The sequence below is a fragment of the Cavia porcellus genome, unplaced genomic scaffold (genome assembly GCF_034190915.1).
Source record: "Cavia porcellus strain 051 isolate PalLab524CR breed Dunkin Hartley unplaced genomic scaffold, mCavPor4.1 scaffold_4, whole genome shotgun sequence".
Lineage (NCBI taxonomy): Eukaryota > Metazoa > Chordata > Mammalia > Rodentia > Caviidae > Cavia > Cavia porcellus.
Window position 1 is genome coordinate 14,983,930 of NW_026947487.1, and position 26,054 is coordinate 15,009,983.

Consider the following 26,054-nt stretch of genomic DNA (forward strand, 5'->3'; position numbering starts at 1 on the left):
CCAAACAATTTAGGGAAATGCCAAACAATGTAGTGGAAGAAGAAAGAGTTCTAATTCATATCATAAGTCATACATCATTAACTGAAATAGGTACCACTACAAAAGAAACCTGTATAATTCTAGTACTCTTATAATTTCACTCTTGAATCAAAGCCCTCAGTCATAGTTGCCTACACGACTGTGTGGTTAGCAGACTCTGATTTTTGCTGAGATGTAGACTAGCTAGATTAAAATGCTTTACTTAAAAAAGTTGCTGTGTACTGATTCTGAGAGCTGTTTAGTCATTGCAGGTACAAATTCATTTCAAGTAGGTAATTTCAACTAATGATGCCACCTTTCCTTACCGCCTCAAATTTCCAAGTCAAGTTACCCTAAGAAATCTATTTTTTAAAATGTTTTTCAGGATCTGTTTTCCTTGAGAAAGTATAGCACAATAACGAGAATGTGTCCAGTTGTAGAAGGACACTATGATTCATGATGTTCTCCAACATCCTTCCCTGGGGCTAATACAAGGAATGAGCTTTTAATAAACTATGTTGAGGTCCTTTTTAACCCTTACACAACAAAGGATGCCCTGCTGTTTCTCAGTACTTGATACAGTAGGGTGTGCCTGAGTGTACACATTTGCATTATAGACTCTGTATGTGAATGTAAGTGTAGACAGGTAGGCTGAATGGAGAGTATGAAAACAAAAGATTTTTCTGAAATCATAAAGAAGACACTGTAAACATGAATTTTCTTGTCTGAGCTTAGCCAAAATTTACTGATGCAAAAAAGGTATTTCTTAATATAAGAAAGTGCTGTAGCTTCAGGAGGGGAAAAGGATGCATTACTTTGCAGCATCTATAATGAAAAACATCTGGTAGCTCTTCTGAATATAAACATTTTATTAAACACTTAAACTGCATCTTTCCAGTGTTAATTAAATGAATTTAAGCCAATTAGTGGATTAAAAACACTCTGTAAGTGCTAGATAGCAAGGATGCCTGAGAGCACTGCACTGTGTCACACTGGTGTTCTTACACACCGCTTGTACATGGTAGGAAGCATGTAGAAGTCATCCCCGTGCTTATTTCTATAGTTTCTTTCTATTTTGCTTTGCTTTTAATATTCTCTAGTCTAACAGCTTGGCACTGGATGTTTATTCAGGATGCTTGCTAATTCACCAAGTAATTGCTCAGAGGGTCCCATTTTAAGAATTGAAAAATAGAAGGGAGATCTTCTGCTTCCTGCTGATACAGTGACATATTTAGAAGTACTTGTCTAGGCAAGTGTCTGCCTCAGCATGTCCTACGGCAAAATTCAGCACCCACCAAAAGCTCGTGTGCATGCTGCATATTTACCATGTTTCAGACACTCATCCTCCCTGCCAACACCTACTGGGCTTCAACTATAACCCACTGGACAGGTTTGTTGCAGTTCTTGGTTTGTCTTTACATTCCATTCTTCAAAAGGAGGAAAATGCAATTTCAAAAAGAAAAAAAAATGCCTTTGAAGAAAAAATAAAGGACAAAATAACTTCCAGGAAAAAAAAAATTTTTAAAGATTCTTGTGGTATAGTTGTGTTATAGTATGGATCTCCAAAGCTTTCAAGACTTAGTTTTACTTGAAGAAAGAAAACCTGCACATAACAACACAATCCTGTATAAAACAAATACCCATAGAATGTTATGTGTTCAAGTACAAACGGCTTGCATTCATCACATTCAGGCTTCCCATAAGCCTGCTAAACTGACTACAGTACTTTAAGCAACAGGGTAACATTTTTTTAATGAAGCACACATCTGAAGGCTGGGAATTTTGCTGAGAATAAATGAGTGCTACGGGATATTTTATTTATGTCTGACATGATGTCTCACAAAGTCACTTCTCTTATTTAAGAGAAAATTATAGTTGGGATGATCCTGATTAGAAGTTGTTTGATTCAGTGTCAGTAAATAATTATTATATGCAAAGTTTTAATCTGTGCTGGGAAAACAAAGCGTGTATAGGTATATGTGTGCACCCTGAGACATGCTTAGTATTGAAGACAAAATTTTACATTGCTTGCACAATATAAGATAAACAAGACTTCATAATTTCCAGATAACACAGGAGACTTTTCAAATTAAAGTTGAGTCACATCTGATTGTCACTGGGAAAAACCCAGGCTCTGCAAATCCATTAACGAAAAGGATGAAGCTTGGCCAACACATATTGAAATACTATTACGGGAACCCTCTGGCCCCAAACTACATGAGTGCCAGAGGAAAAGTAAATAATTACAATAAATCTCTGTATTTGGTTTAACACTTGCAGGAATTTCTCACTGGACATGACTGTGTGCACTAGGAAATAACACAGAAGCTATTCAGAATTCTCTGCGGATTTGCTGAAATAAATTTTAAAAATAGCATGAAATGTGTTAAGATTCAATGAAAAACTTATTTAAACTGATGACCAATCTAAATGAGTTGGCAGAAGGTTTATTTTTCAGCAAATCCGTATTGATCCCCTCCTTGTTTCAGACAGTGAGACACAGTCTGTGAGGCACAGGAAATACAGGAGGAAAACAGCATAGCCCCATGAGGATTACAGTTTAGTGGCAATAAATGAGTAAACAAACCAGTCTTTCTCTACATGGACACTCTGGAATACCAAGTTCCTTGGCAAGAAAGCTACAAGACTTCACCTGAAGCATTATATATTTATTTAGTTCCTATGTTTTATTTTGGAGGTACACATTTAATGGTTTAATGTAATGGCAAAGAGAAATAGGAGGGAGGACTTGATAATGCCTGCTTGGCACTGCAGAAAAGATCATCGTTGATGGGATGCACATTGGGGCAAGTGCCAAGTAAGGGAGTGAGCAGCGAGGGGGATACCAGAGACTCTAACTTGCCAGCAGGTGACTTCTAAACAGCAAAACAAAGGCTGTGCCCAAGTGGTCTCACAAAGAAGAGGATTCAAAGGCATGCCATGCTCCTTGGCTCTCCTAGAAAGAAGTACCTTCCAAATCTGCAAGGCATTTAGAAGTGCTCAGTCACTTTCAACTCTGAAGTGATGCTGCTGTGCTCATTCAAGGGAGATGGGATCCACAAATGAAAAGAAGTCAGTGTGGGACATGGAGCACATGCCACTCTAGAACAAAGCCTTCAGCCTACTCTTCACAAGACATGGCAGTGGCTTTGCCATGGCTACTTTCATTTTGTCTATAGAGAATGTTGCCAACCCCCTTTACACATGCAGTCTCCTGTGATTTGTCATAATTCTACAGTCATCTGAGCTTGCCAATTGTTTACTGATTTATCCCTTCAGGTTAATTCACTTGTTCAAACAAACACTAAGTGTACAGACCTGAGTGCCAGGCTTTGGGGGAACACAGACTTTCAGAGGATGCAAAATTCTCATGAGTGAGTTGCATTAAAAGTGATAAATTCTTTGACAGAGGTAAGTTGTGTGCTACAAAGCAGGAAGGTTTGGTCTCTCAGGGGAGGTCTGGTTATGTAAGGCTTACAGCCTGGGAAAAGTGGCTTCTAGAATCACTTCACTTTCAGCAAAAGGAGCTTACAGTGGGTAGAGCAACACGCATTAAACAAGTGCATGCTCTTTAACAGAGCTCAAAATTAAGGTTTATATATAGAATTATGTTTCAAAATGTATGCACTTATCATCTCTGCTATTATACAGACTAAATAGGGATATGTTTGTCACTGTTCATTGAGATGACAAACTCATTTCAATGCAGTTCGAGTTTTGCTCTCAGCATTTATGGTATTATTTGCTCTCTTACATTGATGTTGACAGATGTGTGGTTTATATTTAACCTAAAGGTGGCATGTACAACCTCAAAGACTTAATTATGAGAGAGCTGGAAATATGTAAGATTCTCATGACAAGGAACACTTTCTGACTTGTACATCTTTCCATATAAAATACTACATGCATGGTAATATTTAAAAATGAAAGAATTGAGAACTTGGGTAAGAGAAATAAGCATATATGTGTAGATTTTCAGGAATTAGAATAGTGTAATATTCTCACAATGGTTGACAAAGGACAAGAGAGAGATTTTAACTTAAATCCAGTCCCAGACATTAACTGCAGAAGGCATTACAAATCTGGAATTCCCTTTGCTACACCAGTGAGTTCTGAGGTAAAAGTTATAGACTTGGTCTCCATGAAATCAGACTGTCAGGGGCCCATTCTCATCACAGCACAAACCACAAGCAACTTGTCCATTCAGAAGGCTCTTTCTTCTTCTTCTTTTTTTTTTCTTTGAGTATAAAATGGGGTTCCCAAGGATCAGCTACTTCAAAAAGGAAAAAAAAAAAAAAAAAAACTAATGTGGATAGAAAATTTTAAATGAAATTATCTAAAAATAAAGATACTTATTTCTGATTTCGCTTCTTCGTTTAGTCTTAAAATATATTATTTTAAAATAGAAAGATAAAGCATTGATAGAATTGAGTCTTCTTGTTAAAAGAGTTTTGAATTTTTTTTCGCAGTACTGAGTACTGAAACAAGGATCTTTCTCATGCTAGGCAAGATCTTTACCTTGTGAGCTATATACCGCCTCAGCCAGACCAAAAGACTTTGAAAGTTAATTACATTGATTAGAATAGGCATCAAGAAAAAGTTTGTTAAATTACTGGCCTAGGTGCTTGGTATTTTCATTAATAACAATGACTAGTTAATGAAAGAATGAAAAAATGTTCAATTCTGAAAAATGTGTACTGAAACCTATGAAGTACAATTTTATCTATCAACTAACTCAGCTGGAACAGAGAAAGGAGATATTTTGTTGAACACTAAGAAAAATGCCACGATAATGCTAATCTTTAGATAGGATTACTATTTAAACCATTTTGCTTTACTGTAAGCAGATTACCTCAATATTGTCATTGGCCTCATCTGAACCTGTTGAAATCCTTAACAGAAAAAAGTTGAGAGGCCATGATGGAACTGGGCATTCTGCCTTTAGGCTATAGCACAATTCCCTTCAGACTGAAACCTACCACGCAGAATTTTAATTTGCTGGCCTTTAGAATTGTGTTAGCAAATTCCATAAAAATAAATCTGTTGCCCTAACCTCATATACTCTATGTATAATTGCTCTTTTTCACTGAAGAAATAATACAAACCTTCATAATTAGTTTGGACTTAATATTAACAAGATTCCTGATCAGATTACATCATATGATAAATTGGCTTTATGACTTACTTGTTATATTCTTTCAATGAAATGTCTATTATTTAGGTTTTAAAATTCATGTTTTATGAAGAATAGATAATAACATAGACTTCCATGTTTGAGTCTGTAATTAGATACTGTAAGAATAACCTTATTATTTTAACAAACCCCATAAGCAAGAATGTAATGTTTTCCAGTAAACTTCCATTCATTAGTGTTATATTAGTGAGTTGCTCCCCAGGTAGCCATTTATACAGCTATCTACCTAATCTACAATGTAAAAGGATAACAAAAATTCACCCAAAACTTCATAAAGCAATATATACATGATTAGGATTAAAAATCACCTAGATTCACTTTGAACCCTTTTATTCTGTTTCTATTTTGTTTTGCTTTATCACATCATAGCTTAAGAAAAAAATACACTAAGGAAATTCTTATTATTAGCATTGATACTATTATATGTTTGCCCAGCAATACATATAAGAGAAATCATTAGGCAGTCACTCTTACCCAAAGGGTAAACTCACTTTTACTCATTTCAAAATACTGAATTATTGTATTCTAATTCTTCCATTCTCAATTGATATTTGTGAATTTTCTTATGTCCTACTTATCTCCTGTTAAAACAGAGTCTGCTATGACCTTTTGTACATGCTTGATCCATTTAATATTTATATGTCTCCCAGTTTTGCTAGCTTGTTTAGATAATAACATTAGCTATTATAACATGGAACACCAACATAAAACAAACTAACTGTATAAACAAAAAAAAATGTTCATTTTTTTGAGCATTATGTAGCAGGCACCATTATATACCAGGCACCATTCCAACTATGTGACATTCGTTATCTTATTTATTTCTCAATAACCTTGTGAGATGGGACTTTTAATTCTTATTTTAGTAAAGTGAAAATTCAGAGACACTAATTTGCACGAAAGAGCTGAGTTAATAAGCAACCATGCTAAGATTTAAACCCTGGGATGTCTTTCCCCTAAACTTATACTTTTAGCCACAGAATTAGGCAGAAAAAAAATTCTCTGTGAAATGTGGTTTGACCTTGCAACCTTTTTTCCTGATAGTTTTTACAGCTTTTAACAATGAACAAGAAGATCTTTGCTCTTCATAAGGCAGTAAAATATTAGTATAAATTGCAGGGGGCTTATCTGTGTTTGAAGTCTGGTTTCTGAAGACCAGATTATTGCAATTTTTTGCTTCCCAAGAATAAACAGCAATGACCTAACTTTTGGGAGAGAACACACTGGAAAATGCAACTAGAATAGAGAGTCATTATCTAATGTTCTATGGACAGTGGTCACTGCTAAAGACAAGCAGTTATATGTAGTAATGGGTACAGGATGGAAATAGCCCTTCCAAACAAATGAGACATGCAAGAACATGGCGAATAGATAGCAGCAGCTTCGGAGGCTCTCTGAGAAACCACACTTAAAATCCAGGAATGGTGCCGGGCGAGAAGTCCTAAGCAAGGGGAGATACATTGCCGACCCAGGAACAAACTAAATTAAGAGAAACCAACTGGAAACGCATTCCCGGTGATACAGCAGGAACAGATAAGGTCTCAGCACAGAAGCTGGACCCCGCGCCACTGGAAACTGCGATTTGAATTTCCTGCAGCCGCTGTTGCATCCCAATTGGCATGGCAAGGAGAGAGGCATGGAAGCTCTGAGAGTGGGAAGTGGTGAATGGAGTTGAGAGCGGGACTGGCCGGGAGCCCTGCATCGACCTGTGGTGAGTGAGTGAGTGGATCGGGGACCCTTCCATAGAGTAGGAGGCTTCAGCAAAGGACACACTGGGACCAGGCAGACTAACTGGAACAGATTGTCGCAGTGACTTCAGTCACATATTCCCCTCTCAAGAGGGATTGGTGGGGAGTGCCTGGCCTGTATGACGCCGCTGACTAAGACCCAGTAGGCTAGCCCAAACCAGGTCCCAGCACCTGGAGGTGCACCCTAGCAGTGAAGCCTTGGTAGGTTGACCTGGAGGGGCGGGCCTAGCATAGGAGGCCCAGGTCTGTGTCTCCCTAGTACACTGCAGTGGGTGGGAACACCTAGCCAGCGCAATTCAAACAAACTGTAACTGACAAAGAAAGAAACTGGGCCTCCTATATTTGCTTTTATAAAAGGAACAAAAACATGGGAAGAGGGAGCAACAAGAAAGGGTCCTCGGCCCCCAAACCTGAGAAACATGCAATATCAGACACAGCACCAGTAGACATAAAGCGCTATCTCCGGGAATGATGTTCTTCAGGAATATCATCAGGAATGAAATTATTAATGACCTGAAGCAAGATATAAGTAGAATAGTTAGAGAAATGCTAAATACTGCCCAAGAAAAAAACAGATGGTGGAATGGAAGAATGGAAAAAAAAGGGAAAATTGTTTGATGGAGAACATAGAGAAAACATAAAATACATGAAGCAGGCTCAAAGAGATTACCAGGAAACTAAAAACTCTATTGAAAGCTGGCATAACAGCTTGAAAGAAACTAAGGATAGATTATCTGAACTGGAGGATAGATTTGTAATATGGGAGCATGAAATGAAAAACTTCTTAAAAATAACAACAACAACAAAAAACAGCAACAATACGAAGGCTAGAAGATGATAAGAAGATCTATAACTTAAGAAGTAAGAACATAAGAGAAGAAGTAGGGACACAAACAAATGGACTACAAAAGCTGTTCACAGAAATAATCCAAGACAATTTCCCTAATTTAGAAATGATAAAGATACTCAGATGTACAAGGCATACGGGACCCCAGCCACCTACAACCCAAACAGAGCTACACCCAGGTACATAATAATAAAAATTCCAGAAATCCAATATAAGAACAGAATATTAAAAGCCATCAGAGATAAGAAACAGGTCACTTACAAGGCAACACCCATCAGAATTACAGCAGACTTCTCGGCACAAACCATCAAATCACGAAGAGCGTGGGGGGAAATAATTCAAGCTTTGAAAGATAATAACCTCCAGCCAAGATTGATATATCCTGCACAACTGTCCCTAGAAATTGATAGAAAAACAAGTTGCTTCCAGGATAAAGAGGATCTAGGGGAATTTGCAACCACCAATTCAACTTTACAGAGAATACTACAGGATATTCTAAAAAAAAGAAAATACCAAGATTCCAGAAATAGTGGCAGAGAGGCCACAATGAATGGAGCAGAAAGCGAAATGAAAAGAACAAACTGACAACAAACGACAGAAAAAGAGCTCAACAGAAATGAGGCAGAGAAGATCGGATGGTAGGAACAGCTATTTTGGAGAAAACAAGACATCATCATAGCTAGTGCTGATTTAGTATCATCTTATTTTGAAGTCCCATCAAACGTGTATTCTTCTGTCTCCATCGGTCTTAAAAGGTTGTATCTTATTGGATTTTATTATATATGATAATATAAGTAAAAACTTTGATAGACAAAGAGATTATACACAAACCATTGTTCATTTTCTGTTCATTGATTCTAAATACCCTGTAATAATGTCATTCTCTTGAATGGTTTTATAGTGTCTTCATATGTTTGGTGCTAGAGTATACAAATATACTCAAAGATTTCAAGGAAAGAGACACTATGGTAACTATATTTATGTCAGGATATCTTTTGGTGAAACACTATTTTGCTCAAATGGCTGTTTTGACCTGCACTGCTCTGTTATTATGCCTTCTTTTATCTCAACCCCCCTTTTTTAAAATTATTTACTTTTTTCTTTTTATCTTTTTAATTAAGGGAAAAAATAAAAAGAAAGCAGGATACATTATATTAACCTACTTTGATTTCCTATTAACTTGATTTGAAGTCCTGTATTGCCCTCACCATCTTGTTTTGACTGATTTTCCCCTATTCTGCTTTGCTTGATAGTACCAAGTTCCAAAGTACAGGCAAAACTGTGAAGACAATAAGATTCATTAAGACGCCTATTCCGGTTGACTATTATCTTCTTTTAACATCCTGTAATGTCTCCAATGCTTTGGTTTTGTTCTTTACTATTTTATTCAATTTTATTATAACTGGTAATTCTTCTTAAAATAGCAAGAGGCTGTATGGTAACCATTGTTGATCACCTTGTATTTTGTTTTTACATTATGTATTATGTCCATCCTTTTGATTTGACTGACTCGGTTCTGATATGTCGCATTTGGTTTTACTCTCTTCAAGAAAAGTAATAAGAACTGTGGGAGTAACAAAACAAAAAGTGTGTAATTGTCATTGTACAAAAGAAAAGTGCTCTAAAGGTTATAACTGCATATATGTTTAAGTATATAAGATAGATAACCATATTACTGAGTTTTTTTTTTTTTTTTTTGGATCATTGAACAAAACTGTTTGCACTCTCACTGTTTGAAAGTCCACTTTCTATGCTTCAATTTTGTAACTTGAATAACTATTTCTAAGATGAGAATATGTAACCTATTAACTAGTGATTTCTTACTGTTTATTTTTTAAATTTTGTATTACTTGTACCCTTTTTCTGTTTTTTTTTTTTTTCTTTTTCTCCTTAAATAAAAAAAAAAAAAAAAAGAAAGAAAAAGAATGCAGCTAAAGACTGCTGGAATTCACTGCTTACACACATGGGTTACAGCATCACTTAACAATATAATAACTTTATCAATTTTGTCTGGACTGCTAGAAGAAGGGTAAGAATAGGTGTTAAGTGCAGAACCCCAGTGTAAATCCAATATGGCCTGGGTTATTTAGTTCAGAGTAGATCAGCTGAGTTAGAGGGGTGAATGCACAAGAGGAAAACGCACAACTCTGTCAATTATTTTAAAAGCAGAGATCATGGTCTATAAGTAGCTTAATGTGCATTGATAAAAGAAAAAGAATATATTAATACAAAACAGCTTGTAGGTGGTTTTTTAAAACATAACATAAGAGAAAAACAATGTTCTTATAGTTTTGATAAGATAAAAAGATATGTTATTTGCATATAATTACATTAAAGCTGAATTTAAAAATTTATATATTTCTCTGTTTTATATAATGAAGGGTATGTTGGTGATTTGTGATGCTTTCATATAATTTTGTTTTTAAAATCCAGTGGCAGGGCTGGGGATTTAGCTCAGCGGCATAAGTACCTGCCTTGCAAGCAGGCGGTTGTGAGTTCGATCCCCGGTACCGATAAAAAGAAAAAAGAAAAAAAAAGTGTAAACAAAACAAAATCCCAGTGGCAAAGTTGGTATAGGTACCACACTACATTGTGGTTGTTTTGCCAAACACAGCATAGAATATTGTTTCTTGTACCTCATAAAGATCATTTTCTTGGACTCCAAATAATGTATTATCTCTTAGCAACTAAATACAAATAATTTGATTTAATATATTACATTATATGTAAATTAAAACTTTTAAAAATTAAAATAACCTAATAAAACTATACTTTTCAGCTATGGAAGATGTTTGGCAAAAAAATAGATAATTTTAATCTCACAAGCCACCTCATTTGGGGAATATTATTAATCTTAAAGAAAGCTTAAGATCACTTGAATACACATTAAAATTAAATACAAAATAAAAGATGTCACAATTATGCATATGAGTGCACCATTAAGAAAATTTGGTATATTTTCAATATCATGTATAAATCACGTTCTTAAAAAACTGAAAATGGCATGTGGTCAAAATCAGGATTTTTTTCATAACTATGATATTTTTCTCAATAGGCATTGTTTAGAAACTTTACTCTTAAAATTATTTCCAAACTTTGGCCTTTGGAGAGAAATACAAGTGCATATAAAAATAAACTATCCTTGGAAAATTTAGAGACTTTCTTTAAGTATCTAGTGTTGATTGGCCTGTAGTTAGAAATTTCCCATCCTGAAAGGCCATAATGATGGAGGCATCAGGCAAGCTTGTCTCACTTGAGTGTGACCATTTCCTGTGTAACAGCTTGGGTTCATACCAAGACTTAAGCTATTGCACTGCAACACTTACTCCGTATTTCTAACTATGCTTACTAGATGTTAACTCATCTGAGGTTACCTGGTAAAACAAACAGCAGAAACGCTACACTAACTGATGGTGTATCTTTGATAGTGATTTCCATGTAGGTGGCCAATTAATGTTGCCACTTCTCTCGCCTTTTCTGACTCCTTGAAATCTCTTTATTACGTGACTAAGTTAATAGACAAAATCACATCAAGTCTTATTGAATCACATGTTTTTCAACATTTTCCTGACATGTTTAAACATCACTTAGCATAATGTCACTGCTGAATACTGATTTAAATATTTTGGTGACAACTAATTAAAACAAGGTTTAGAGTGGCAAGAAATGAAAGCATCAGCACCAGAACTACATTAATCCAGGCATGACAAAGTCAATCAGTCCATTCACGAGCATCTTAATATTTAATTTGATCAACATTTAGGATTATTTTATAAATTTAGTAACTATGTTCTTAAAGAGAAGGAACTCATTTTTTAAAGATATTATACTCAATGGCAGGTGAGAGCTTTTCCTTCACAGTATAATTCATTGTGAAAGATGTGCGTGCGTGGTGGGGTTCTCTGTGTTAGAAATTCCATCTGCCCTGCAGCTAAGTTTGCTTCAGTGGAAATGAGATTCTGACCACTGGGCTGATGGATGTGCACATAACTGACTTCTTCAATTCTAATTTAATTCTGGAAATCTATCTCTTTTATAACTTTAATTTTTCTGACATGAAAACATTCTATCTTTTCAAGCTCCCATTGTTTCCACAGAACAGAATGATTCCTTGGTGTAAACACAACAAACAAACAAACAAACAAAACCAACCAACCAACCAACCAACCAGCCAAGCAAACAACACCAGTGAATAAGAAGCAATAAACAATCTCACAACACTGATTTTCATACTGGCAGAAAAACATGAGAATTCCAAATAGCCAGAACGTGTAACAGTGGCAGATTGCTGGCAGTGTAGGATTTGAGATTTTTAATGGAATCTTTCACTATAAACATGCACATCTTTTCAATTCAGGAGATTTGAGTTTTTTTGCAGATGTATTTGTTTAAAAGTGTGATAGATTGAAAGAGAGAAAACAAAGCTTTGTTTCATAATATGGACATTATGGCTTTTTGACTACAGGTGAACTAAAACATACCCAGGAAGACACTACTTTCTACTTAAGTATTACTTTCTTATTTCTGTAGTAATGAGACAACGACTGCATAAGTATTCTCCTAAGGGAAATCTTCTTATACCTTTTTGCTTAATTTAAAATTTAGAGATGATCTCAGTCCTCTTGCATTCTAGATTTATTAGTAATTAGTTTTTTTTATAAAAGTAGCATTTTAATTGCTTCTCACATCACATATATTTTGTTGAAAATTATTACTATAATAAACCTGGATTATAATGAGACACTCAGAATAAATTTGTGAGCAATTTCATCATGTTGCAAGTATATTATTTTGCTAAATGCATGCTCTGATTTACATTAAGAAGCAGACAAAACTTATCTGTCCTCCTTTTCCTATAATCTTACGGGGGAAAAAACCCATGAAATTGTGAACATGCAACTGTGGATGAGTGAAACAGCAAAATGGAGACTTTTTAAAAAGAGGGAATGCTGCAGCAACTCTGGGCTTCTAGTTCATTTCTTTGGTTTCCTTCATCTCTTCTATCATATCAAAAATGCACTTTATTCCTTTTTTTTTTTTTGTTTCTCTAGGCATAACATTTTTAATTCTCTTTGAAGCCGACTCTCTCAACAAGTATTAAAAATCTATTGTTCCTAAAGCTCAACAGCGCACTGACATGAGGGTCCTCCTGCACTGTCCCTGGGCAATTTTACCTGAGGGAAGAGGTATGGAGACATGAGCTTTCTTAAGCCAAAGCATCTGTATCATTTCCTTCAAATTAAAGACTAACAGTAATTACAAATAATCACTCAAGTGAATAGTGTGATGACTTACTGTTTTCAAACTCTTCAAACTAAATTCTATAGTTGCAAAACCAAAATTCACTTGCCAAGGAAGAGCCAATGCTTGAAAAGTCCACAGGGCTTTTTCTTTCTTTTCCTTTCTTCTTTTCCCTCAAATAGTTTTATCCCAGTAAATTTTTTCATATAGGAAAAAATGTAGAATTGAGAGACATGAAAGATCTTATTTTTCTAGGCGGGGTAGCTTTCATGGTGACATATTTCTGCAGTGTTACTTGTCCCCAAACCAATGGACGTGGAATGTCAGTGGTAGATTTGTATTTTGAATTGCAGATGAAACTTACTCTATTTTACATTTTTCTGCTATTAGCTACAGAATGAATGTACAGTGATAGCTAAACTTTTAAAGAATTTCTTCAGTGAAGAGCTGCTAAATATATGCCACTTCAGCCTTGCTGAATTCTGTGAAATAAGTTTATTCCTTTTAATTTTATTTTTTCTCATAAGCTATACTCATACAGCAGATAATAATGTTTCAGTCTAGGGTAAAGCCCATGTACACTGGTAACCCCATAAGACTATGTCACTGCCATCTGAGTCACAGGCCCACACTTCATGACAGTCATACTCTTATGCAATGGTCAAGTACTACTCTTCTGTAAGAGTATTCACATCATTAAGCTTATATGACTGAACTTTCATGGAAATTCTTACTTAAAGCTCTAGTCACATACTACCAAATTGCCCACTCTATGTATAGGTCAGATGACTTGATGAGATCACTTGTGTGTTTTGTAAATTTGTTATGGGAAGTTCATAAGTAAGAAAAGCATTTTTAAACAAAATTTGAATAATTGGAGATAGTTTTATTACAAGGTTTTGTGCACCTATTAATGTTAAAACTCAAATCCCAAACATGTATGGGGTTTTTCTTTTATTTCAAGGAAAATCATTTAAAATAAAGGTCTATGTCCTAATTACACCTGTCCTTATATAATAGCAGACATCAAACTCCTATGTCTATCGCCCATATTCACAGATGACAACTTTTCTGCTTTAAAAGATAATTATTAAAATTTTACACAGCTCTCTTTTTTATTTTTGCTGTACAATGGGCAGTGCCAGGAGGTGCAGCAGTGATTACTGGCATTGCGTCTTAACCTCACCTCAGGTCTCCGATGTTTCAACAAATGATTTTCATGCACAGCACAGCTGAAGAACAACTTAATTACTATCTTTGTTGATTATTTTTACTGGGCAAATGACCCAAAGAGAAACAAACATCTTATATCTCCCGTGTCCTGGGGTACACAGTTGCTGCCCTAAGAGGCTCGGGAATTTTGTATAACAATGGTTGTAAATCTCTAAAAGGAGGGCATGGTCAGGCAGCACAGAGGCAGAGTGGGGGAGAGCTTACAGCTCATGAACTCCAGGGAGACATAAATATGCACACTTGAAGTCTGTGTTTACATATGCTCTGCCAGCAGCTGTATGGGCTGGCAGTTAAAATAGGGCAAGTGTCCACCTCAGTTAGATGAGTTTGGTTTACATTAGAAAAACTGGAAAGGGGAAGTTTTACCTCTTCTGGTCTCAACTGGGTGGGGACTGTGGGCTCATTCATGCTGTCTGCGTGAGTTTCAGAGTGAAACTTGGCATTTCTTAGAAAGGAAAGAGGTTTTATTAACACTGTTAACTCACACCTCACTGGAATTAAAACTAATCATAACACATGGATTTTTCTCAAGTATCCAGTGTTAAGAAGCAGTTTCTATATAACTCTGTCTCAGCATTACTTAAGAACATACTTCTCAGCCTAAAAAGAAATTACATTTCTGAGTATGTTAGCAAAATTTTAAAATTATGACAATTCCCATTTTAAACAGTTTTTGGTGAAAAAGATTTAAAAAAAATTTACAACTACAAATATGGGCAGCTATAAGAATCATCAAATATTTAATGTTTGCAAAGCACTTACTGTAATCTGTATATTACATGTATTAATGAATTTACTCCCCATAACAAAATAAATACTATTGTTGTTATGTTTTTTACAGATGAAGAATATGTGGAACAGGAAGTTGAAAGAACTTGACTGGATCACAAAGATATCTCTGTGGGGGAATGAGGACTGGAATCCTCTGGTCTCTCTCTGGAGTTCATTTATCAGTCATTAAAACACAGATTGCTGAGCTGTTACAGTTTTAGTGTACAGGAATTTCTTAATTTTTCACTCTCCAAAGAAACAATTTAAACACATACACACTCAAGCAATCCACAACCTCATTCAGGTCTATGATTGTAATAGGAAAACATAACTTTTTAATTATATCAATAAAAATAATCGTTAAAATGCACTTGTTCCCAAGAAAGCCAAATTTCTGAAAGAATGCTGTAAGAACCTAACTCAGGGACAAACACATGTGATCTTAGTGTTCTGGGAGGCTGAGGCAGGAGGAGCATAAGTTCAAATTCTGTCTGGGGAATTTAGTGAGATGGTATCTCAAAAAAAAATAATAATAATAATACAATAGTATAAAAGCCTAGAGAGAAGGTAGTGTGAAAGCCCTGGGTTTATTTTCTAGTATCAAAATAAACAAAATGTTTATTCGTTTTTTTTAATTTGCTGTTGTAAATTGGATCACCTAAATGTTGGTGACTTACCAACATTTATTACCACAGAGTTCTGTCAAAAAGTCTAGTTTCAGAGTGACTCAGTGGGGCACCCCACTCAGAATTCCACGAAGTCAAAATCAAAGCAATGGCAGCATAATGCTCCTTTCTACCAATTGTGGGCATGAATCTCCTTGCAAACATGCTCCATTTCTGGGCTGATTTTTAGTGTCTGTGGTAGAGCTGTGGGTACCATTTACTTGCTATTTGTCAGCTGGAACTTACCTAAGCATCTTAAGGTCTCTTACATTCCTGGACGCTTTGTTCCTTCCCTTTTCAAACCAGCAATACTTACAAGCCCTTCTCACACTTTGAATGTTCCCTCCGTCTAATCTCCGTCTGTATCTTTGTCTCCAGCTAGTGAAAGCCTCTACTTTCAATGGCACACATAGCTAGGTAGGTTCTACAACTTAAATTATGAATGCAACAACACAATTGCAACATAAAGTAACACATTTCCAGGCTCCAGGAATTAGGACAATGCTATGGTTTCAGGGATTCTGCCTACTATACTAGGCTTGGAAGAGTGGAGTGTATGAAGAATGACAAAAAATAAACCTTGAAATCATCTCTATTGTGTCCAATTATGCTCACTTCTATCACATCTTCTTTATTAATGTTATGTAAAGAATGTCTAATGCCATCACCAACTTTTCTTCCAAAAGAAAATCTTAACTTAATTTGCTCCTCTAATTTAAATAAGAAAGCGCACACAAAGTGTCAGTATCCAAATATTAATAGCTGACTAAAAAAATAAAATCTTTTAAATCTACTTATTCTGGCCCAAAAGCAGTATGGCACTCACACATGAACACAAGAGGTGAACGCAGGTGTAACTAATGTTAGTATAGCATCGTGAAAAAGATGAAAATCTTCTTTCAATAAAATACACAAATATGCAACACAAGTTTTAAGCTGACTAGTGAGTAGGTGCAACTGTTTTCCAAAATGTAAAATCCAACAAAGATGCAGCACTAATTTTAGAGCCCTACCTTTTACCTCCTCGATGACATTTTTACGATGCCTTTATTTTGTGTGATACTAATATTGTCCTAACTTGTTCCCCAGTATGCCTGCTGCTGTGGATATTCATGTTTCTTAAGGGTCCCATTTGTAAATACAGTGCAGCTTAAGCCAAAACACACATGCACGTCTCCAGAGAGGACAGGACTGCAGACACATGAATGGAATGCTTTGTGTAACACAAAAATGCAAATGAATTGCAGGAATTCAAAGGCTTGCTTGCCTTCTTAAAATGCCAAGAACTTAAGCTGGCCTTTCTTATCTTCTGCTACATGCATGTGACACATTAGGAGGTCTTTCTTATTGTTCTATAATTCAGGGATTGTTCCAGCTCTGTGCTCTATGCCTTTTTCCAAAGGGCAGCCTGAGATGTATAATTCGGGTAATGAACAGCTGCATAATTTAAGGGTCGAGCTACTAGGGCGCTGTTCCTTATTTGTGTTGCTTTAGCAGTTGCCAAGATGTTCCAGGCCTATTTAGGAATACAAGTTTTTGACTGTTTTATTTCTCTCTGATGATATATGCTGGGGTTGGTTGTGTTCCAGAAAGAGAATTTTATCAGCAGAAGTACCAGAGCAAGTTTTTCTCTCATTTTATTCCAAAGGGCCACAGCACTGAGCTACAATGAGGTAATTTTTTTCCAGCCATGTACCCTCTGTGTTCTATCAGGCAAGGCTGCTTAAACTAAGCCGTGTCCCTTTACAAAGCATGATGGACTCAATCACTGAGCCATCAAAGGCATTTCCACACTACATCTCTCTCACACAAGGCCAATCTCCTGAACACTCAGAAGGGCCAGGCAATAAACCCCTTCAAGATGAAGGCTGCATGCTGATTAATCAGTTGCTGTTTTAGTCTGTCTTAGCAATTGTTTCCTGTTTGTAAATAAAAGGTGTACCCTGAATTTCCTGTAAACTAGAGAGCATAAGGCTGACTTGGCTCTTCTTCACAGAAGGAGACACCAGCCCACTGTTGAAGCCTCAGAGATGTCCAGCGTCCACACTCGGACACAGCCTCTAAGTGTCTTGCAAAGTGCCTTGAGGAAAACACTCTGCATCCCTTCACGATACAGCCGAAAAGGCATACTTTAAAACATTTGTATCACTTTTACTATACAACATTCCTTGTTTTGCAGAAAGATTCTAGAGAACAATTTGCATATTTTTTAGAGGGTACACTATACCAGAAAAAGTGGGTGGGGGAAGAACTGTCAATGAAACTGGAGATATTTTTCCAGGAAACAAATTGGTGTACTCTTTCACTCATCAGATGGTAAATAGCTAAAAAGAAAGAGATGTGACAGACCACAAGGACTAGAAATTGTCTGCAAACTGGCAGGCACAGTGATTTGCTGATGACCCAAATTATTCTCAGGCAGTTTGGCACATCTCTATTTGTCACACACAACCAAGCCAAGTGCATTTAATTAATATGGAGCATTTCCTTTTCTTGAAGTAGGAACAAAACAGCAAGCATTTCTTAATTGCTTTCAAACACCCCAAACAGCAAGAACTATAAACCTTCTTATTGTTCATCTTTGGTTATCTTCCATGATGAACACTGGAAAACTAAAAATGCTCTTTCATTTTGACAAGGAAATTTTTTGGCTACAGAAATCCACCTATGAATGAACTGAGTGTATGAGGAGACTGTAGAAAATATTGTTGTTGGAATAATCTTCTGCATGCAGTCTGAAACTTTTTCCCTCAGTTTTGAAAACAGGGTAAAGAGGCTGATTTATGAGAAAAGAAATCTTCTGAACTAGTATCAGGATTTGCTACTATTGTATGAATGCATTCATCACAATGGGATATTGACAGTAATGCTCCACACTAGGTTCCTGGCTGGGGAAGCAGCCTTAGCTTTTAGAAAGGTACTTATGGAAATACATAAATGAGAAAGTTTCTTTCTAAAATCTTCTCATTGTTGAGAAAGATAAAACAAACTATATTCAAGAAAGAACTGGGTAAGGTTTCCTGCCCTTTGCTTCCAGAGGCAGCTTTTGCACTAATTGGCTGTGTGTCAGTTTGTGTACACTTCTGTACAATGAGAAATTAACCCAGACCAATATCTACTACCTCCTGGCTCTAGAAATTTATGAATCACAAACACTCTAAGCAATGTTTTTATTGTTTTTTTTTTAAATGCATAAGCCAGAAAGGCTTATAAAAATCAACAATAGAGAAGATAAAAATGCTAATTTTCACCCAAATAAAATAACTCCATTGTATTAAATTTAGGATTATGGTGGTACATTAACTCTTTGAAGCCCTGAGGGGTTTTGTGTCAAAATAACACATTTTTATAACAAAATGCATTGTGTATTACAATTATAAGTTACAATCAGCTATATAAATTTTATATGTTGTTATAAAATGTACCTCACATAGAAAATTTAAGAATGTCTCTGAAGAAAAATATATTAAAGTTCTGGTTCAATTGCATACCAAGTATATTTTAATGTATTCATGCTTCTGAACATATGTAATACAAAAATAGGATGCAATAGTGTATTGCATTTATGGCTTGAATTTTAATAGTGAGTTGTTCTGTTTAGACGAAAAAATATATTTAACAAATAGGATTCCCTTATCATTCAATGTATTTAAAATATATAAATGTTTCAGGCTTTTTACTCTTATACAAACTAAAAATTAGAAACCAACACAAACGGCAGAGTAAGAAAAACCAATTCTACACTCAAAATTGCACATCCACCCAAAAACTTGAATTCTGAAACTATCTATAAACAAATTCAACGCGGCTTTGTTCTCGTGCACAGTGAAAGTATTCTTCATGCTAAAGGGAACTCACAAGAACCTTAGTCACTTCCTATTTCCTAGTTTTTTAACCCCTCTCCATGTTCCCTTGGCCCTGGCCAGCCTTTACCCTCTGGGCAGTCATTTCTGGCGCTCCTGCGAGGCCTGTACCTCTGACCTTCTGTGGGGCTCACCTGGTTAATTCTCCACCTTACAGAAGCCTCACCTCATCTGTGGTCTCTTTTTGTTTCTCTCCTAAGCTGCCAGCTATTGCTGTAGCATCTGAGAAACTGGTGCTGACAGGCTCTTCTACTAATCTGTGCTGCTCAACCTCAACTTGACCTGGAGTGTTGTTCAACAAGTCCTCTAATCATTGCTTATTGACTCATGACACATTTCAACACGGTTGCTTTTCCTCAGGCCTCAGTCCAGTCCCAAACCCTTGATTCTCGGAAAAAGATATCACCTGCATTTAATTGAAAATATGGAAGCCCTTGATTTCTTCATCTTATCTCTTTTATATTCATTTATCATTCCCTCAGAAAAATAATATAGCCGTTGTTTTTCTTCTTATCCCTAGCTTCTTTCCTACTATCCATTTTGGTCACTTTGGGGTTCGGGTCTTGCTCACTTCCAGCCCACTGTTCCATCATCAGCACTGACTTCTCCCCTCATCCTCCCTCATCTTTCTCACCCTCTCAACACTTGCAGCACACAGACAAACTATTCCTCAGTATTCACCGCCTGAAAGTTTTCTCCACTGGAAAAAGGTTGGATAACTACTTTGTGTCAAAGAACAAATACTACAAGTGAACAACAAGAATAATACTGCGTGTCCTGACTCATTGTATCTCTGAAATGCTTGCGTAGTGAAAATTTACATTTCTTTTCTGCTACCAGGTTTCTCTAGTGAGCCACACCTTAAAAAGTAATACATTCCACTTCCGTATACCTCTTTTAAATCTTTGCTATGGACACCCCTCTTATTATTCTATTTTATTATTATTCTTATTAATTTCCTTACTATTCTTCAGAAGTCACATTTGACTCCCAAGTCAGCAGTTACATTTTCTTTGCCAGAAGCCACACTGATTCTTTCTTTCTTTTTTTTTTTTTTTTTTTGTCTTTTTCGTTTTTATCGGTACCGGGGATCGAACTCACGACCGCCTGCTAGCAAGGCAGGTGCTTATGCCGCTGAGCTAAATCCCCAGCCCCTCACACTGATTCTTTCTACAGTACTGGTCCTGCATCACACAGAAATATCCTCTTTCCATGTTCCCTACAGTTTCAGCCTGGGTCTTTAACTATGCACATGCATATGATTCAGATACAAGCGAGGTACATAAAGCAATCTTCAAACATATCTGCACATTAGGACTGGTAATTGTTTCGTGGGCTAACATGAAATCTCTTCCTCAGAAGCTGCAGTGGTACAATTCTAAAAAAGTTTGAGAAACAGGAACCCATGGGCCAGGAGGGACAAGGTTAGCTGAGTGAGGAAACCATTTCTTCCTGTGGCAACCAGCAGGCAGTGTTTCCCAGAGAAAAATCCTGGTACATAGCAGGCTCTCAATAAATATTTGTTGAGTAACAGAATTCATAAACACAATCCATGTTTGTTGGACGGAAAAGATGATTTAAAGTACAACTTGGATTTTTCACTTTCTTGTCTTTGTTGTATTGGTGAGATAGCTCCCACTATCTCACCAATGACAAGGTCCTGCTGTTAAACATCTGCTATATAAAGAGCACATAGTTACACCCAATGGATAGAAGGGGAGAGGGAGTTTCCTCCTAGTTTATATCAGATGGTAGCATTATGCCTTGGAGGAGACAGAAACTATGAATTAGCATTGGAATATATCTGCTTTGGAGCAGACAAAAATAGTATTGGCATTGGCGTACCAAGAGCACATTGCCACGTTCCTCATACTCAGTGTGCCAGGGCTAGCAAGCACCTATGCCTGCAGCAGCAGCCAGTGAGAGCAGACATGGCCTTTGAAGCAACAGGAGTTAGAGATGCTTACCTTAGGCTCCACGAGCAATGGTGCCATCTTTATGTGGCTTAGTAAGTAGGGATAGCTACTTACTAAGTAGGGATAGCTCTACCAAATAGGTGAATAGAAAAGAGACAACAGTAAACACCAATTTTAAGCTAAAAGAATGAAAGCCCTGGAAACTTCAGGTCTTGCAAGATTAGAAGGGTTAGTGCCACAAAAACCCTATTACTTGTTTCTAATATGCATCAGCTTCTGAGTTTTTTGTTTCGTTTGGTACCCGGGATAGAACTCACAGCCTCACGCTTCCCAGGCAGAAGCTGTGACACTGAGCTAAATCCCCAGCTCCAGTTTCTCATTTGTATAGGTGAAAATTTAATCCTTGATTTAAAAATAATACACTCTTGGTCCTTTCATGTTAACTTCACTGAACCTCTCCCCTTTTTTATAAACCTTCTGTATTGTACACTTAAATGTTAACCATTGCCAAGATACCGGCATTAGCCAATTCCTACTGTATGTGCTCATTGATATTATCTGATCCTACAGTTTCTACATAATCTGTATTCACAAAATAACATATAGTCCAGTCCTGGTAGCCTTTCACCTTTGGATACATTTTACATCAAGTAAATCTGAGTTGATGTCTCATCCATGACATAAAGTCTACATATCTTAAAATTAACTCCTTAACTCCCGGCCCAAACCTTCATCTTTCCAACTCTGTAGTAAATATTACTTTCTCAACACTGTACACTGCATACTTCAAGTAATTACATCTCTATAAGCATAGCTGAACATTTTTGTCCTTAAGACACTATTAATTTGAATTGAAAAGCATATTATCTTAAAGCTCTCTTCTGATGTCACTGTTATTCATTCTCAAGAGTTTTGTTATCCCACAGGATACTGAACAGCGATCAGTACCACTGAGTTTCTCTAATGATTAATATCTTGACATCAAATACATGCAACTTCAAAAGATTCCACTTCCTTAGACTTTTTTCTGTTATTATAATCTAATGTGGCTTCAGCTTTCTTTCTCCAATTCTTAATCAATGAAAAAATTAATTCTGCTATAAAATATTGCAGTTATTTTCTATAACTACCATTTCGTACACCCCATTTTGAGTGCACAGTCATAATCTGTACATCTTTATCATAAATACAAACTACACACTTCATCATTTCCACTTCTGACTCTTGTAATTGCTTCAAGAATCTCCTTACTTATCTACTTCTTTCCTGTATCTATGCTTCAAGCAGAATCAGACTGACCATCTCAAATGTTTTCAGATCCTTTCTTCTTTCTTTTGACAAGTCTGTGGCTTCAATATGACTTTATCCATTGTATCACTATAAAATCTCTGTTGTTAGATTTAGAAAATGTTATAGACTAAAATATTATTTTCTTTCTTATTAAACCTCGTTGCTAATCTTTTCCCATGTACATTGTTCCACATAAGATCAACTACATATAAAAGGATAGATTATGTAACCGATGGGGGAAAACTCTGACATTTATAATGAGATATTAGTAATAACTTTACCAGCCTTAATGATATATCGAGAACTTTCTCCATTCTGTATAGTATATTTATTCTTTACAAGATTTCCTTTACTCTCTTACTTCATAGTTCAGTTATCAAAATCATTGTCTTTGACAAATGAAGTTTGGTGGATGTACAGGACAGCTGTCTGAGAAAGCTCACTTGAAGATTTCTGGAATACAATGGTATCAGGAAAGGAGCTAGTAACAATGTTTATTTGATTACATTTATATTTTCATGCCAGAAGTCTACTGCTAACATTATCAAAATCTGCCAGTAATGTATTTTATTATTTTATTCTTTTAGAGAAATTAGATTTTGTGTATATCAAGTAGGCAATGCATGTAGGGTTATTTATTTATCTTTAAAGAAAAAATATAGTAATTTCTTTAAACAAGTTGCCATTTTTGAAATCATGGTAAAATGATAACAGAATTTCAAGTATTTAAGTATTTTGATGTGCTAATAAGTTATAGCCAGTGAGACAAGTTAGTTCATATTACCTCATTTAATTATTACAAAAGCCATATAGTTATTTCTAAATTTTACATGTGAAGAAATTATTTTTTAAAATGATTGACTGGCATGCATAAGATTAGAAAACTCAAAAATAGCTAGAGCAGAACTCTAAGCTATAGTTTCTCAGCTGTAGTTTATTACAAACTATCACTCTAATGAAATGCAAAATATAAACCAGCTTCACATTTCGCATTCCGTCTTATGTTAGATGCATCTACATCTTTTCCCTTATAGTTGTCAACAATGCTGTAAAATGAAACAGTCTCAGTAGAATTTCTTAAGTTTAATCACAAATAGACATTCCAACTCGAGACATTTCCTTTGTGCTTTTGTTTGTAAATCATCTAATTCAAAGGTTTCTGAGACATTTGTTTGTGTCCTGGCTTACTCTTGATCTTTTATACACTCAGTATAACTGCATTTGTCTTTTCAGCTGCTATAGCAAAATATCACTAGCTGGTGGTTCAAACAACAGAAATTTATTTCTTGCATTTGTTGGAAGGTGGAAATTCCATGACTGAGGTGCTAGTGAGTAAGCTGAATGCTGAGGCTTATTTTCATGGCCGCCGGTGTCTACCTTTTTTCTGTTCATTCACAGGGCTTCTTTTTGCTTTCATGTAGAGGGAGAGAAGTGAACACTCTGCGGCCCTTTTTTAAAAGGACGTGAATCTCTGGCCGGTTGCTGCACCCCCAGTTAGCCTTATTACTCACAGGCCCCCGTCTCCAAATGGGAAGTTAGGGCTTCAACTAAGAAGTTTAGGTCACGGAAACATTTATTACTTGACACAACCATGTTGTCACAGACCCTGTACAATGTGTTATAGACAACAGCTGAAAGTGTTTCTAAGGGGTTCCTGTTTCAAACTACAAGACACTGATTGTCACAAATGTCTGATAACTTACACCTCTGCGAAAATTTTAAATGAACTCTTCATTCTGACCTATCTATGGAATGATAACTATGACCTAATTCTGCTATGGTCAATACAGACGTACGCAGTGGCTGTAAAACTGCCTCCCTAACAGGCAGCGTAATCTTCCATTTCACAGATTTGAAGAGCCAATCAATTAAATGCTGGATAAGGTCAAATACTATCGATCCCAGATTCAATAAAATCCTTTCCCTCCCCTTCCTCTATTTTGATTTTTCTTGTGATCTAAGTATAGTTTCCTTACAGTACATTTTTCCAGAATCTGCCCTAATATACCGGCAGAAAGCAAGTGACCCTCAAAAAAAATTTATGATTCACTGACACTGAAATCAATAGTGTTATAAAGCCTGGAAGGCAAGAAAACGTTGATAAATAAAATTATTAACGTCTAAACTTCAAGAGCATACTTAAAAATTAGAATTTAAGAGATGCTCATTGCTAGCAAGAAGTAGGTAGTTCATACATCAACATCCAACCCAGACAACTTCTCGCAGTGTGTCTGTGGGTGCTGAAAATCAAACATAAGAACACTGTTAAAGCTGTTTATGTCACTTTTCATTCAACACATATCTCTGACTCAGTTATAAACTACTTCTTAAAAAGTTCTGTTGGTGCAAAGTACACACTCATAACACCTGCTCTTAACATATACATGAAAAGCTTTTAAACTGTTAAGCAATAATCTAAAGTCAGTACAATTCTTTTGTGCTTACTGAATGCAACAATTTTTTCACAAACATAATGCAGCATTTTCACAACGTGAAACCAGCCATCTCTGGAGTCTGCCTGAATTTGAGTCTCACACTTTATGTACATTCCGCTATATGGAAGACAGAATTATTTGCTACCATATTTTCATCTGTTTCCAGAGGCTAGTAAACAGAGAATTGTAAATATGGCATTGCTCGGAAAATATCTACCTGGTCGAAGTCAGAATAGAAGAAACAACTGGCAAGAAAGAAAATCTCTTATTAGAATCTAGCAGTCCATAAAACTCCTTGTTAAGGTAGGAACAAATATTTTGTTTTGAGTAATTTTGGTGGTATTTTAAGAGCAGCAATCCGCCTTCCCCTTTCTATGAGCCTCTTTTATTTTCATAGTCATGTGCATTATGAGCTTTGTTTGACTTTATATGTTTTTTAATGACAAAGAAAATTGAAAAATTTCAACATCAAACTATGCTTGATTTTCTAAGACATTTATTTTGCATTTGGAAATTTCTCTCACATATTTAAAAAAAGACAAATATTCCCATAATCACTTTTAAATGTGGAAATAAAATGTTTTAGCATTGTAAGGATACATTAAAGATACTCATTTGGCATCAGAAACGAAAGTGACTTTTTCTGTTTGCTGTTTTTTTCCTTTTATTGAGGAAAATTGTGAAGTTTAAGAAATCTTGAAAATAGTATTTTAAAAATCTAATTTCTCCTATCAATTGCAAATCATTTTCTTATAAAAAATGGTCACTTTTGTAGTATAATTAAAGTAAGCAATAGCAGAACATGACAAAAGTTTTAAGATAGAGATAAGAAA

The 26,054-nt window shown here is 35.9% G+C and overlaps 1 protein-coding gene across 6 annotated transcripts in view; it reads right to left on the reverse strand.

Annotated features, from left to right (window-relative positions):
• Window positions 1-26,054, reverse strand: part of Pcdh9 (protocadherin 9) — an 873,584-nt gene that overhangs the window by 25,007 nt on the left and 822,523 nt on the right. The window lies entirely within an intron of this gene.